The sequence below is a fragment of the Theobroma cacao genome, chromosome 7 (assembly GCF_000208745.1).
Source record: "Theobroma cacao cultivar B97-61/B2 chromosome 7, Criollo_cocoa_genome_V2, whole genome shotgun sequence".
NCBI classification, from domain to species: Eukaryota; Viridiplantae; Streptophyta; class Magnoliopsida; order Malvales; family Malvaceae; genus Theobroma; species Theobroma cacao.
In genome coordinates, this window is record NC_030856.1 from 13,648,735 (window position 1) to 13,662,884 (window position 14,150).

The 14,150-nt window shown below is 37.5% G+C and overlaps 1 pseudogene; it reads right to left on the reverse strand.

Moving 5' to 3' along the window:
• Positions 1–13,786, reverse strand: part of LOC108662966 — a 36,056-nt pseudogene extending 22,270 nt beyond the window's left edge.

Below are 14,150 nucleotides of genomic sequence, written 5' to 3' on the forward strand. Positions count from 1 at the left end.
TATATCCTAAAACATTTTAATGCAAGTTCACTCACCCGTCTTTGTTGATTCTTAAAGCAGCTCCAACTTCCACTGATGCCCCGAATGGTGATGTGGGGTTTCGGTGGAGCCTATCACACATTAGCATCACAATCAACTCAATCTCATAACCATAATTCTAAAAGCTATCTCCTAAATCATGTTCCACTAATTATTCTAACTAGCTTCCAACTACCATCAAGTGACTATTTATTTGCACTATTATAATCACACCAAAATGAATAAACTACCTCAACTACAAAACACTCATAAATCTAAATATTAATCATTCTCAACAACTAAAATATTAACTCAATTTCAATGCTCACCTTGTTAGATTTGCAATTGAATATCTCCTTAAGAATTTCCAACTATTATAGAAGGTCTTTCTTTCTCTCTCTAAAACCCTAATTAGTGAGAAAAAGTATTGATCTAAGACATTTCAAGGGTTTTAAGGTGAAAGAGTAAAAGAGCATAAGAGGTTCTATAAAAAAAATGCACAAAAGCATGAAAATGAAGGTTAACTTAAGAAAGTTATGGAAGCTTAAAGAGTACTCCAATGGAAAGTGAAGAAATGTGGGATGGGAGGAAGAAGAAGAAGATGAAGTGCTAGAAATCTAAGGAAGGTTCTAGAGAATGAAGATATTTATAGTTAAATCTTATCCAATTGTTCATGAAATTACAATAATGCCCTTAGCAATGCCACTTGTCTTCCTCTTGTTCTTGTGAAATCTTTTACTCTTTTGACACTAGGGAAAGGTCCAAAATTCTTTGAAAAAGGTCCTTTAAGAAGCCCCCAAAAGTCCTAACTTCAAAAACCCCAAAATCTTGTTATTTGTAGAATTTACGGCGAGGGCCGCAGCTCTCAATTTCCAATGCTGCGACGCTCAAACATTCTACCAATTTCGGTTCTTCTAGCGCAGTCCTTTCAATTCGACAAAAATTTTGACCACCTTCCCACCAGAACTAGGAAAAGTGGTAAACATAAAAGTTGTAGCCCTACCTCTTATCTTTCTAATGGTCCAAAAATAATGTTATTTGAACTTCTGTAGTGGGAGATATACTTGAAAAACAGAAACATATGCAAATAGCGCTACTGTTCATTATGCAGCTTTCTTTATCAATTAAAATTATTTTTTATACTACTCCTATAACGACATAAGATAATTATAAATAGCATAAAACTAGCATCATTAGCTCAAATTAAACCTTTAAACATAAGTTCCACCTCAACTTATGCGTCTATGAAGGTCAAGGTTTCACACGTAAGCTTTATTAGCTACCATATCAAAGTACGGGGTACTACAAAATAAACTAAACCAAAGCTTCACATTTTTTTTCCATCGGTAGATATGATCCAAATCCCTTGTAAGAAAACAACAAATAAAGAGATTAAGGAAAACAGTAGAAAAATAAATGCAGAATTATAAACATCTAATAATTAATCAAACACATAAGCCTAAAAAGATAACGCAATTACAAAAATGAAAAACCGAAGAAAAGTTATTAATTCCAAAAATGTTTAACTATTTCATTAACGAGCAACCTAATCAACATAATTATAACTTGTAATGACGTGGAATTGACAAAAATATAATCATCAAGAAACTATTCCAAGATGGAATTGAAAAAAAAATGATTCATAAAAATCAACTCCAAAATCATTATACATTATAAACATGGTGATCATGAATCCATGTAATTAAGCCATTTTTGGTCATTAATGAAAAAAAAACATAGTTTTCTTTAAATTTTGGAAGACAAAATTCTCATAAATTACACTTTTTTTTTACTCCGCAAAAAAAAAAGTTTTTAAATCTAAAAATCTAAAAAAGCAAAAGATCTATAAAATGAAAAACACTATGTAAAAGCTACCTAAAATACAATATAAATAGAACCAAACACTTGAAATGAATTGGAAGACAGAAAGACTTACCGAGAAATAAATTAAACCAAAGCTTCATGTTTCTTTGCCATTGGTAGATATGATCCAAATCCCTCGTAAGAAAACAATATATAAAAAGATTAAGGAAAAGAGTAGATTATCATACATAAAAGTCTTAAATAAGAACCAAAATTAGAAAAAGGAAAATAGGAGAAAACTTATTAAAACCAAAAATTATTTAACTTTGTCATTACCCATCTACCTAATCAACATAATTATAACATGTAATGAAGTGGACTTGACAAAAAATTTATCACCATGAAACAACTCCAAAGTGGAATTGAAAAAAAAATTAGTCATAAAAATCAACTCTAAAATCATTATACATTGTAAACATTGTGATCATGAATCCAAGTAATTAAGCCATTTCTGCTCGTTGATGAAGAAAAAAACATAATTATTCTTTCAATTTTGAAAGACAAAAATCTCATAAATTACGTTTGTTACAATTCGACACGTTTTGTTTTTTTACCAAGCAAAAAAGAAGAATAAAAAAATCTAAGAAAGAATAGAACTATAAAATAACCAAAAAATACAAAAGCTACCGAAAATAGAGAATAAATAGAACCAAAGACCTGGAATGAATTAAAAAAGAGAAAGACCTATTAGAAAATAAACTGAACCAAAGCTTCACATTTCTTTTCTAACAATAGAAATAATCCAAATCCATTAAACAAGTAGATTTTTCCTAACTTTCTCCTTCTCTTTCTCCAAGGCATGGAGCTCAACTTTTATTTGCATTCTTTTTCCTTCATGATTATCAATTTCTTTAGGCTGACTACCAACCTAAACTCTCACATTAACACAAAGTTCATCTACTAAATCAATTGCCTTATTAGGCAGATGCTGGTCATGAAAGAAATAAAAAAATATGTGCAAGTGAATATCAAACAGTCCTTAGCATAGAGAATAAAATTTCTATATTCAAATAATGTCTAAATAAATAACCATATCCCTATGTCACGTGGGGGTTTTTTAGACCTGCTAGCTGTGCGGTCTTGGGCTCACCTTCAATTTAGTCTCAGAACCCAAGTTAGCTTATTGATGCCTAGTAGCTGATTTTCAACGCCATTAAGATCAAGAAACACACAATTATGTAGTATACAATGCAAGCTTACCCACCTATATGCTAGGCTTCAGCCCCAACACGTACTCAACCTGCACACTCAGCGCACGAGCAAGCAATAGAGGCTGTCGGTTGGTACGCAAGTACTCACACACATAGCACCAGTCTTTTCGATCCGTACGTAAGCTCACACGCACTTAGAATAAGGCCTAAGGCCAACAAGTACGCAAGCATCTGTTGTACAAATAATTACAAAGGTTATTTATAATGTAAATTCCCTCCAAAATTCCTTCCAAAAATCAAATTAGCTTGACAAGACAGTTTTGGGAGAGAGAGTACAAAACCAGGCAGTTCAGGCCATTACAAGTGTTACAGTGGTGGGCTAGTCAGGTTGATGGGCAATCTAGCTTGTCTGGGCTGCACACAGGCAGTTTGTTTGGGTGTTGGGTGCTCAAGCTGGTCTGGGCTGCCCACAGGCAGTTTGTTTGGGTGTTGGGTGCTCAAGCTGGTCTGAGCTGCCTACAGGCTGTCTGTCTAGGCTCTAGGTGAGCAGGCTCATCTAGGCCGCCTGCAAGCTGTCTGCTTGGGTGCTGTGTAGGCTGGCTCACCCAAGGGCCAGTGTTGTGCGCCTCTGCTAGACAACTTGCATCTGTCTAACGCACCAAAGTTGGGGTTCTCTCCCAACAATTCTCCCCCATATGCTGACACTCCAAAACACCTCCGGGCCTCATCTAATGCTCTTAACTATAGTCCAGACACCCTTCCCAACCTAAACTGGCAGCATATTCTTTGTCATGTGGAAGGCATCTATCCGATCTTGGAACTGCCATAAGTCTTCTACAAGCTCCCAACTAGCTTCACTCTTAGGCAGTCCCTTCTACTTCATTAGGTACTGATGTTGGGGCATGTGGTGCTGTCGCTTTAGTACCCTATTAGTCAGTACCTCTTCCACTTCTCTATTATATGTTGCCCGGATGCCCAATGGAGCCTTGTGGCTCACCTCATGGCTAAGGTCTCCTTCTTCACCATGATAGGGCTTCAGCATACTAACATGGAACACCGGGTGCACCTTCAGCTTGAGTGGCATGTCCAACTTGTAAGCCACCTTACCTATCCTCTTAACCACTCGGTACGGCCCCTCATACCTCCGAACAAAGCCCTTATGCAAGCCTTTGTTCTTCAACACCAAGTGCAACTTAACCATCACCATATCCCATTCACTGAAATGAGCCTCGTGTCTAGTCTGATCAGCCCACTGCTTTGCCTTCCTGATAGCCTTGTGGAGGCAAGCTCGGACTAAGTCACGCTGCCTCCACAAGGCTACCAAGTGGGCAAAGTGGAGCAAGTCCATTTTAAAATAAGTTTTCACTTGAATTGTTGCATGAATTTAAGGATTAGTTGTATGTTACCTTTAAGTTGGAACTTGAGTTAATTTCTGAGGAAACATTGGGAAATCATGATTTGGTACTTCTATTTCTTATTTAAGGATTTTTTTTTTATGATTCGGTTTTCTTTTTGTGATTTTCTTTTACTTGAGGACTAGCAAAATCTTAAGTTTGGGGGTATGATAATTCTATTTTATAGAATTATTTTACTTCAATTTTGTTATTAAATATTAGCTAAGTCCTCAATTTTCAATTATAATTTATTTATTTTTAGTTATTTTTATAATTAGTTTATTTTTAAGTGAGTTATTTTAATTTTATGTTATTCTTTTTAATTTGGTTATTATTTATTAGTTTTTATATTTTTTTAGGAACTAAAAGAAATTGGGCTTAATTTAGGAAAGTGAGATGTTAAAAGACCCAAAAGTCTGCTTGCATATGTTTCAACATTTTAGCCATAACTCGAGCTATAAAACTCTAAATGATGTGATTCTAAGACCATTGGAAAGATAAGAGACAGAACTACAACTTTTATGAGATGATTTTACTCAGTTCTGCCTCAAAGATAGAGAAAATTATGTCAAAAAATGGCTAAATGTACTATGCTAGGAATGGAAATTTGTAAAGACTAGCAATTAATTTTTTTTTGGGCCTTTCATTACTCTTTTAAGCCCAATTAAACCCTAGGTCAACTTAAGAAAGTATAGGTTAAGTTATTATTATAAATAGGATAGTTTGAAGAACATTAGGGTAGGTAACTTTTGGGAGACTCAAGAAGCTAGAAGTTGAGGTTGAAACTTGGAGATCAAGGTGAAAAATATTGTTTTGTTTTCTTCCTTGGCTTTTATTTTTCTTATTACTCTCAATGGTTGAATTTATTATAATGTTATTTGTTTTTCCATTTATGAGTAGCTAATTTTCTTTTTCTAGGATTGCAATTGAACTCATATGTAATCTAAATTTTTAATCTCTTTCTTGCTTATTTTCAATGGGATTTTAATTATTTATTCTCATTTGTTCTTAATGCTTTTAATTTCTTGGCCACCAATTAAATTGATCTAGGAACCTAAACAAACTTGGGAAAGGGAGTTAGTGTGGACTAAAATTGGGATAGCAAATGATCATATTAATTGATTTGCGTATAGGATAGGGATATACCTATAGGCCATATGTAGCCAAGTTAGAGTCTGAACTTAAGGAGTCTATTTTAATTTCAATTCACATAGGGACATAGTGTTTTGGTTAAAATAGATATTTTTATAAGATGAGTCGGGAGACCCTTATAAATAATTTAGGACTCTAGGTTAGCAATTCAACCCATTGAAATAAGTTAAGGAATAGAGGTAAGATTTAGATGAAGTGTGAGGGATATTGTAATCCTAGGCTTGTTTGATTTGATATTCTCTCAAGTTATTATTATTTTGACTTTTCTTGTTGGTTTAAAGTTTAGTTAATTAGTTTTAGTTAATCAATTAATTTTGAGTGTTTTGGATAAGATTAATTTGATCTAATTTTAGTACTTAGTAAAATTTTAGATCAATTTTCTGTGGGATCGATACTCTACTTGCTTATATACTATCTATTCGATACGTATACTTGCGTAGTAGAATTTTAACTGACATCAGTCTACGTGCCACGCACGAAGTGCCATAGATAGAGCTCCAACAGTGCATTCACTCGCTCAGTTTGCCTATCAATCTGCGAGTGGTTGCTAGTGGAGAAGCACAATTCGAAACCCAACAATTTAAATAGCTCTGTCCAGAATTTCCTTGTGCATAATTCGAAATCGGCAATTTTGATCACTAATTATAATTTACGGCACACCTCAATACTTCACCACGTGCTTCAAGAATAGCTTAGCTGCTTTCTCTGTGGGACACAACTTAGTGGCTGGTAAAAAGGTGGCATATTTAGAAAACCTGTCTACCACCACCATGATACTGCCGAACCCATCAACCTTAGGCAGCCCCATGATGAAATCCACACTTACATTGTCCTAAGGTTTTTCCGAAACTGGCAGTGGGTTGAGCAATCCTTTAGGCCTTTGCTGCTCAACTTTGTCTTGCTAGCACACCAAGCAAGTCCAAACGTAGCCCTCAACATCATCCTCCATCTAAAGCCAATAGTAGTCGACACTCAGTAACCTTAACGTCTGGTGTACCCCTTGGTGCCCTGTCTAGTGGCTATCATGGCACTCCTTCAGCATCTGCTTCCACAAGCTCTTATGTTGTGGCACAAATAGCCTGTTGCCCTTGGCGTACACCAACCCATCACTCAACCAGAATCGTCTAGTTTTACTTGTCTTAGCGTGTTCTAATATAGATTGTACAGTGGGGTTGTGTGCCATACCTTCCTTGATGTGAGGTAGCAACTCTGCCCGTAACTCATTGATGGCAACTAGTAGAGCCTTGCGGCTCAATGCATCGGCCAGTAGGTTAGCCCTGTTCGCTTATACTCCAGCACATAATCAAATTCGTCCAAGAAGTTCTGCCATCTAACTTGCTTTGGGCTTAGCTTCTTCTGGCTTTAGAAGTAAGACATGGCCACATTATCGGTCCAAACCACAAACTGAGCCCCCAGTAAATAATGCCTCCATGTCCATAAGTAATGAACCACAGTCAACATCTCTTTCTCTTAAACTATAAACCGCCGTTTGGTATCATTCAGCTTTCGGCTCTTATACGCAATCGGGTGCCTGACTTGCATCAATACCCCGCTAATGGCAAAATCATTGGCATTTGTGTGCACCTCGTACAGTAATGTATGGTCTGATAGTGCTAGTACTGGCTACTTGCACACTGCTCGTTTCAGCTGCTCAAAGCTCTACTGGCTCACAGCATCCCATGCCCACACTCTGTCTTTCTTCAACATGTCTGTGAATGTTGCGGCAATGGCTGAATATCCCTCAATGAACCTGTAGTAATAGCTAGCCAACCCTAAGAAAGATCTCAGCTCCTTCACCTTAGTGGGCGGCTCCTACTCTTAGATAACGCTAACATTGGATGGGTCCATCCGGATTTTTCCACCGCCCACAATGTGCCCTTGGAACGGCACCTCATGCAATTCAAAATAGCACTTTTCCTTCTTCACATACAACTCATGCTGTCTAAGGGCTTCAAAGACTAACCTCAAATATTCTACATAGTCATGCAACATATGGCTATAGACAATAATATCATCAAGGTATACTACCACAAATTTGTCAAGAAAAGGTTGTAGTACTTTGTTCATCAATGTGCAAAACGTTGTGAGAGCATTTGTTAATCTGAACGACATAACTAAGAACTCATAGGATCCATATCGAGTGACACATGCAATCTTTGCTATATCACCTGTTGCTACCCAAACTTGGTAATATCCGAACCGTAAATCCAGCTTAAAGAACCAACATGCACTGCCCAACTAATCAAATAAATCGGTTATGAGCAGAATGGGGGACTTATTCTTGACAGTTAGCTTGTTCAAGGCCCCGATAGTCAATGAATAGCCGTAATGATCTATCGTGCTTCTTTTGGAACAAAATCAAGGCATCGAATGGAGACTTGGATGGCCTGATGAACCTGGCATCGATAAGCTCCCCAAGTTGCTTCCTCAATTCTGCCAGCTTGGGAGGGGCCATCCAATATGGTGCTTTGGCGAGTGGCTGAGCCCTTAGCACCAGCTTAATGTGATGATCAACCTCGCGGGTGCGAGGCAAACGGCTCTGCAGCTTGAGAGGCATTACATCACGGAACTCTTTCAGCACCTCTGCGGGGGCCTCAATCACACTACTTGAGGTATCCTTTAAGCTCAACACAGCAGCAAAGGTTTGCTCACCCTTGCATACACCCTTGGCTAACTGCATGGCAAACAACGTTTTGGTTGGTTGGGCGTGCCCTCATTTGACCAGCACTACGCACTACCCCCTCGAGTCTAGGATACATATGCAATCATTGTGTGGCATGAGCATGGCTTGAATTCTGTTCAGAAATTTGATCCCCATAACTATGTTGTAGTCATCCATAGAAATCACCTTTATATCCTCAACCTCGTGCCACTGTCCCAACTGCACATTTATCCCCTTAGCAATGCCTTTAGTGTGACTCTCTTAGAGTTTACAGTCTTAACCTAGCCCCTTGCACTATCAGCCTTGATGCCCAGCTTGGTGACACCTTGTTCAGACACAAATAGATTGGAAGCACTCGTGTCCACCAAAGCCTCAACTTGCTGTCCAGCCACAATCAAGTCTATGTACATGAGCCCCTTGGCTCGGTTGCCAGCCTTGTTCAATTCTCCCAACAGCATTGAACCTAACTAATTTTTGCTCTTCCTCCAAGGCAATGGCCACCAGCTTTGAGCATTTGGGGCAATCTCTAACCTAATGTGGTCCATCACACAAGAAACAGCTCTTAGGCTTGTCCTCCTTATTTTCGAAAGACTTCCCCTTCCAAGTAGACTTACCTTTCCACTTCGACTGTGGCTTGCCATCACCACCGTCCATGATCCAAGGCTACTTGCCCTTGTTTGCCTAGCCCTTTTTTTTATCCTTCGGCTTGGCCGGTACAACTTTATCCTTGTTCGAGCGGGAGTAATCAATCAAGCTCTCAGCCAATGCCATAGCCCGCATGAGGTCCTGCACGCTCCTGTTTGGCCCATGGCTTCAAGTCGTCCATGAAGGTAAAGAGGGCCTCTATTTCCCCCAAGTCACCCACTTAGAGAGCCAATTGGCTGAACTCTCTTACATACCCCCCAACATCCCCACGTTGTACCAACCGACGCAGCTTACCCCTAGCATCATCCATGGCATACTCTGGGTAAAACTGCTTGTATAAGTCACTCTGAAACACAACCCACGTGAGTACCGGTGCTCCCCCAAGCCTATCATCACACGCATCATCCACCAAAGCAGTGCGATATCTCCCAAATACATGGATACCGCGGTAATCCGACGGTCATCCATAGTAATCCCGGTGGCCTTGAAGTACTGCTTCAGCCTTCAGATAAAGTATTCAATTTCCTTGGCATCCCTCCGGTAGCGAAATTCTCTTGGCTTAGGTACTTCAAGCCTCATAGCCGATCACGCAGCAGCCTCTTGGCCATCCCCGGCTCTTGCCATGCGAAATTTTTGCTCTCAATTTTTCTAGCTCACGCCTCAATACATCCAACATGCTCTCAAGCTGAGCGTTTCTCTCGGTCACAATCTCAAGGATCTCCCTCACCATTTCTTGGACTTCCCATTTAAACTCCTCATTCAGGGCATTGATCTCATCCAAATGCTCCTCCTCCACATCGAGGCGATCCCTCATCTTGCCCACTATCACTTCCACCTTAGACAGCCTAGTGTTGAGAGCGTATATAAGGTCTTATGAGGCAGACTTTCCCCTTCGATCGGCATGAGTTTCCCTTCCCTTGGGCATGGGGTCTGGCAAGCTTGACCCGCTAGTAGTCATTTTCCCACTCAAATCACCTCATACGAAGCTTGCACACTACGGCTTGCAAACTGATCACAAACTGACCCAACAACCGATTGTCTCGCAACTGATCCCAAGGCTCTAATACCACCTGTCGCGTAGGGGTTCTTTAAACCTCCTAGTCGTGTGACCTTGGGCTTACCCTCAGCTTGGTCTTGGAACCCAAGTTAGCCTATGGATGCCTAACGGCTGATTTTCAAGGCCACTAGAACCAAGAAACACACAATTATGCAGTATGCAATGCAAGCTTACCGACCTGTACTCTAGGCTTCAACCTCAACACACACTCAGCCTGCACACTCAGTACATGCACACACAAAACAAGTTACTGGTCGGTACACAAGCACTCATAAACGCAACACCAGCCTTTCTAGTCAGTATGCAAGCTCACATGCATTCAGAATAAGACCTTAGGCCAACAAGTACGAAAGTAGCAGAAGATTCAGTAAGAAAAAGGAGAAAAGAGAACTAGAGAGAATTTGAGAGTGAAAAGTGTGTATTTTATTAATCATTTACTGTACAAATAATTACAAGGGCTACTTATAATGTAAATTTCCTCCAAAATTTCACCCAAAAGCCAAATTAGCTTGACGAGACAGTTTTAGGTGGGAAAGTACAAAATCAGGCAATTCAGGCCATTACAAGCGCTATAGTGGTGGGCCGATCTAGTTGCTAGGAAATCTGGCTCTTCTCGACCGTCAATAAGCAATTTGTCTGAGAGTTCGGGGCGTAGGCTCATCTGGGCCACCCACAGGTAGTTTGTTTGGGCACTAGGCAAGCAGGCTTGTTTGGGCCGTCCGTAAGCTATCTGCCTAGGTGCTGTGCGTGCTGGCTCACCCAAGGCAAGTGTTGTGTGCCCCTATTAGGTAGCTTGCATCTGTCTCATGCACCCAAGTGAGGGCTCTTTCCCAACAATACTCCCCTATATACCGGCACTCTAAAACACCTCCGGGCCTCCTCTAATGCTCTAAACTATGGTCCATGACACCTATCCCTTGTTCAAAAAATTTGTAAAGCAAAATTAAGGCATACCAATAATGTATTGACTTGATAGTTGTGCCGCCCCCACCAAGGCACAATCCTAAACCCTAATACCATGGTGATCCTCATATTTCTCTTTCAGCCCAAAAGAATTACTTCAAGAACAATTCCACAAGAATCTCATTCCAAATCTCCATTCATTAATTATAAAACAAAACCTTGCCTCTATGAAGTGGAGAGTAGAAATAGGTAAGAGGCTAATCAAAAAGAGCATTATATTTTCACATTGTAAAACTGAATCGAAGACTTTGACAATGTAATATAATATCACAAACATTTGTTCCTTAATTAACCAAAGAAGTAGCTTGCAATCCAATTCTTAAGCAAAGTTATAAAAAGAAATTACTTTTAAAAGAAAAATAAAAGAAACCCAGCTTTACTATTTCAAAACTTTCACATCAAACAACAAGAAAATAGAAAAAGAATCCCTTTAATCCATACTTAATTCACAACATTAAACAAAATAGAAAAGAAAAGGCCAAGAAAAAGAAAAAGAAAATTGCTTTTATTGAAATAAACATAGTCATATAAACGTCACAAGAAATGGCTTCTTTCTTACTTAGTGATCAAAGTCGAAACGAAAATTGCTTCTCAGCAAAAGGTAAAGACAGAAAAGAGTTTCTTTGCTTTAATCATTCCATTTCCTTCTTTATGCAAAAGAAAGGAATTGTATAGGGTTTTAGGACATGGTTAAGGTTGGTGGGTAACTGAAAAAAGAGAAGAATTTAAAAAGAGAAAGACGCACTCAGAGTCAGATTGCTGGCTACATTGAATTTGAGAAAAGCGAGAGCGAAGAGGCTTTATATATACAACGGTCCTAAATCTCTAACTGAATTTGTCGCATCTGTTTTGGGTAAATTCTTACCCATTTGGAGGTGGAAAGGTTTGATTCTGGATACATATAATTCTAATCCTTTGAATAAAAATAATAGTTTAAAGTAACGTTTTTGCATTCAATCTTTATACATACATTTTTCCTTTAGTTAGTACATCACATAGATAGTGGTCAGGACGCAAGGTGCAGGCAGTGATGAATTAAAAGATTTACTTTCATTTGCCTCTTAAACTTCCATTTAATAAGCAAAGATTATACTATTAAATGCAAAGTTTTAGAAATTTACTGAAACTTGAAAAAAATTTTAATAGAGTAAAATGAAGCTTAAAAAATGTATTTTTCATACTGTATATTGCAACATACATGCGATACTTGATTAAAAAGATACAACATATGCCCAAGCCCAAATCCCTAGTTGATTAAAGTTTAGATTTGACATGTAGAATATTCGTATCATAGATCTACATCTTGGTTAATGGTTACATGTTTTTTCTTTTTAAATTTTTAATTTGGTGAAATATTAAAAAAATTTACAAGCAAAAGCTGATCATTATGAGTCACTGTCGTCAAAAAATACATGTAATTAAAATACATTTAATAATTGGTTCGAAGTTCAAAATTTTTTTAAATTAAAATAATTTAAACTCGAAATGACTCGAATCAAACTTTTACATGTTTATAAGAGTTATCACCTTTAATGCAGAGCTAAGCTAAAGGTGTTCATGAGTAGAACATAAATAAGTTAATGCTAGGCCTATCAAGCTCAAAGTCTTGAACTTAGTACTAAATTAATAATAATTTGTTTATTAAAATAGAGATGTCATCACTAAAAGGAAGATAGGCCATAAAGAAAAATAACAAAATGCTTAAGCTAATTGTTTTTAGCCACATGCTCAATTCAAAATAAACAAACTAAAACGTGTCCTACTACTGTCACACTTCACCTTTCTTCTTCCACCAAAGTCTATTGATAGCACTATCAACATCACCCAGCACAGTTGAAGAAATCATTAACAACTGACTTAAACACGACTCAATATCTTGATAAAGAACTAATGGAACAAATCACAACATGTTAATTAAGAATCTAATTTCTCTATCACCTATTATTTCAAAACATCCAAAATGAATAACTTCCTAAATGTATCCACCAAGACTTTGTGTCTACAGGCAACTGGACATATACGGTGATATATTGTCTCTTCCAGGTCTTAAAACATGAGTTTCGTCACTACTAGATCCAGTTTGAGACATGAGAATGCGATCAGAAACATTCTTAAAACCAATGTTTTCTCCAAATGAGCTTGCAGATTAAACAGATAACATTAGACACTTAACACATATCTCAACTATTTAAGAGTCTAAGCATGACAAGGTAACCACAACCATACTATTAACAACGTAAATTGCATATGCCTCTAGTGATATATTGTCTATTCTAGGTCTTTTAAGTATGAGTTTTGCTACTACTATACCCAGTTTTGGCCACAAGATTGTAAACCAAAACATTCTTACAAGCAATGTGTCTTCTAAGTGAACTTGTAGAGTAATGGATAACGATAGACACTTAAAAGAAATATCTCAAATATTTAAAACGTTAACATGACAAGTTAACCACAGACATTGCATTAACAAAGCAAGTAGCAAGATTATGCCTATTACATAGGATGTGAATGCAATCCAACAATAAAACATCACAACAATAATAATTAACAATAACAATCATGGACTTAACAATAGCCCAAAAAACAAACACCAGGCCAATAAAGAACTGACATGAACCTGGGCGCAGACAAAGCCACAAAAGGCAAAAGTGGACTATGAGCCAGTGTATCTACCAAGTTCATCCAAGTGTCCAATGTTGATCTGGACAGAAGCATGATCCTTAAGTGATGTGCTTGTTAAAGGTAGAACTGCAACAACAACAAACTATCGATAAGCTTCCAACACAAACAAATATTACAATACAAAAACTTAAGTGAAGCAAATTAAATACCCTTTCCTTGGGATATAAAGATCCATGTTCTGACCCTCTTCATTATGCATATTTACGGATTGCTTAATCGAACAAGAAGCAACATTAAGCTCAAATCACCTAATTCAACAACGGTTTATATTCATCAAACAAACATGTACCAATAAAAAATAAAAAAGTTAACTACATTTAAACTTCAATTCCCTTATAAACCGTGATTCAAATAATGAAAAAGAATCAAACAAACATTTTAGGGAAAATCCAAATCCTAATTTAACTTTTACTGTTAGAAAAATTGAACATACTTACATTAACACTTAAAGAGAACCAAAATTCAACATATGCTTATTAGAACATCAAATAAAATAAAATTGATATCAATTTAGAACCATAAAAAATTAATTTGAAATCCATAGAAGGTACTTGGAAGAGAGA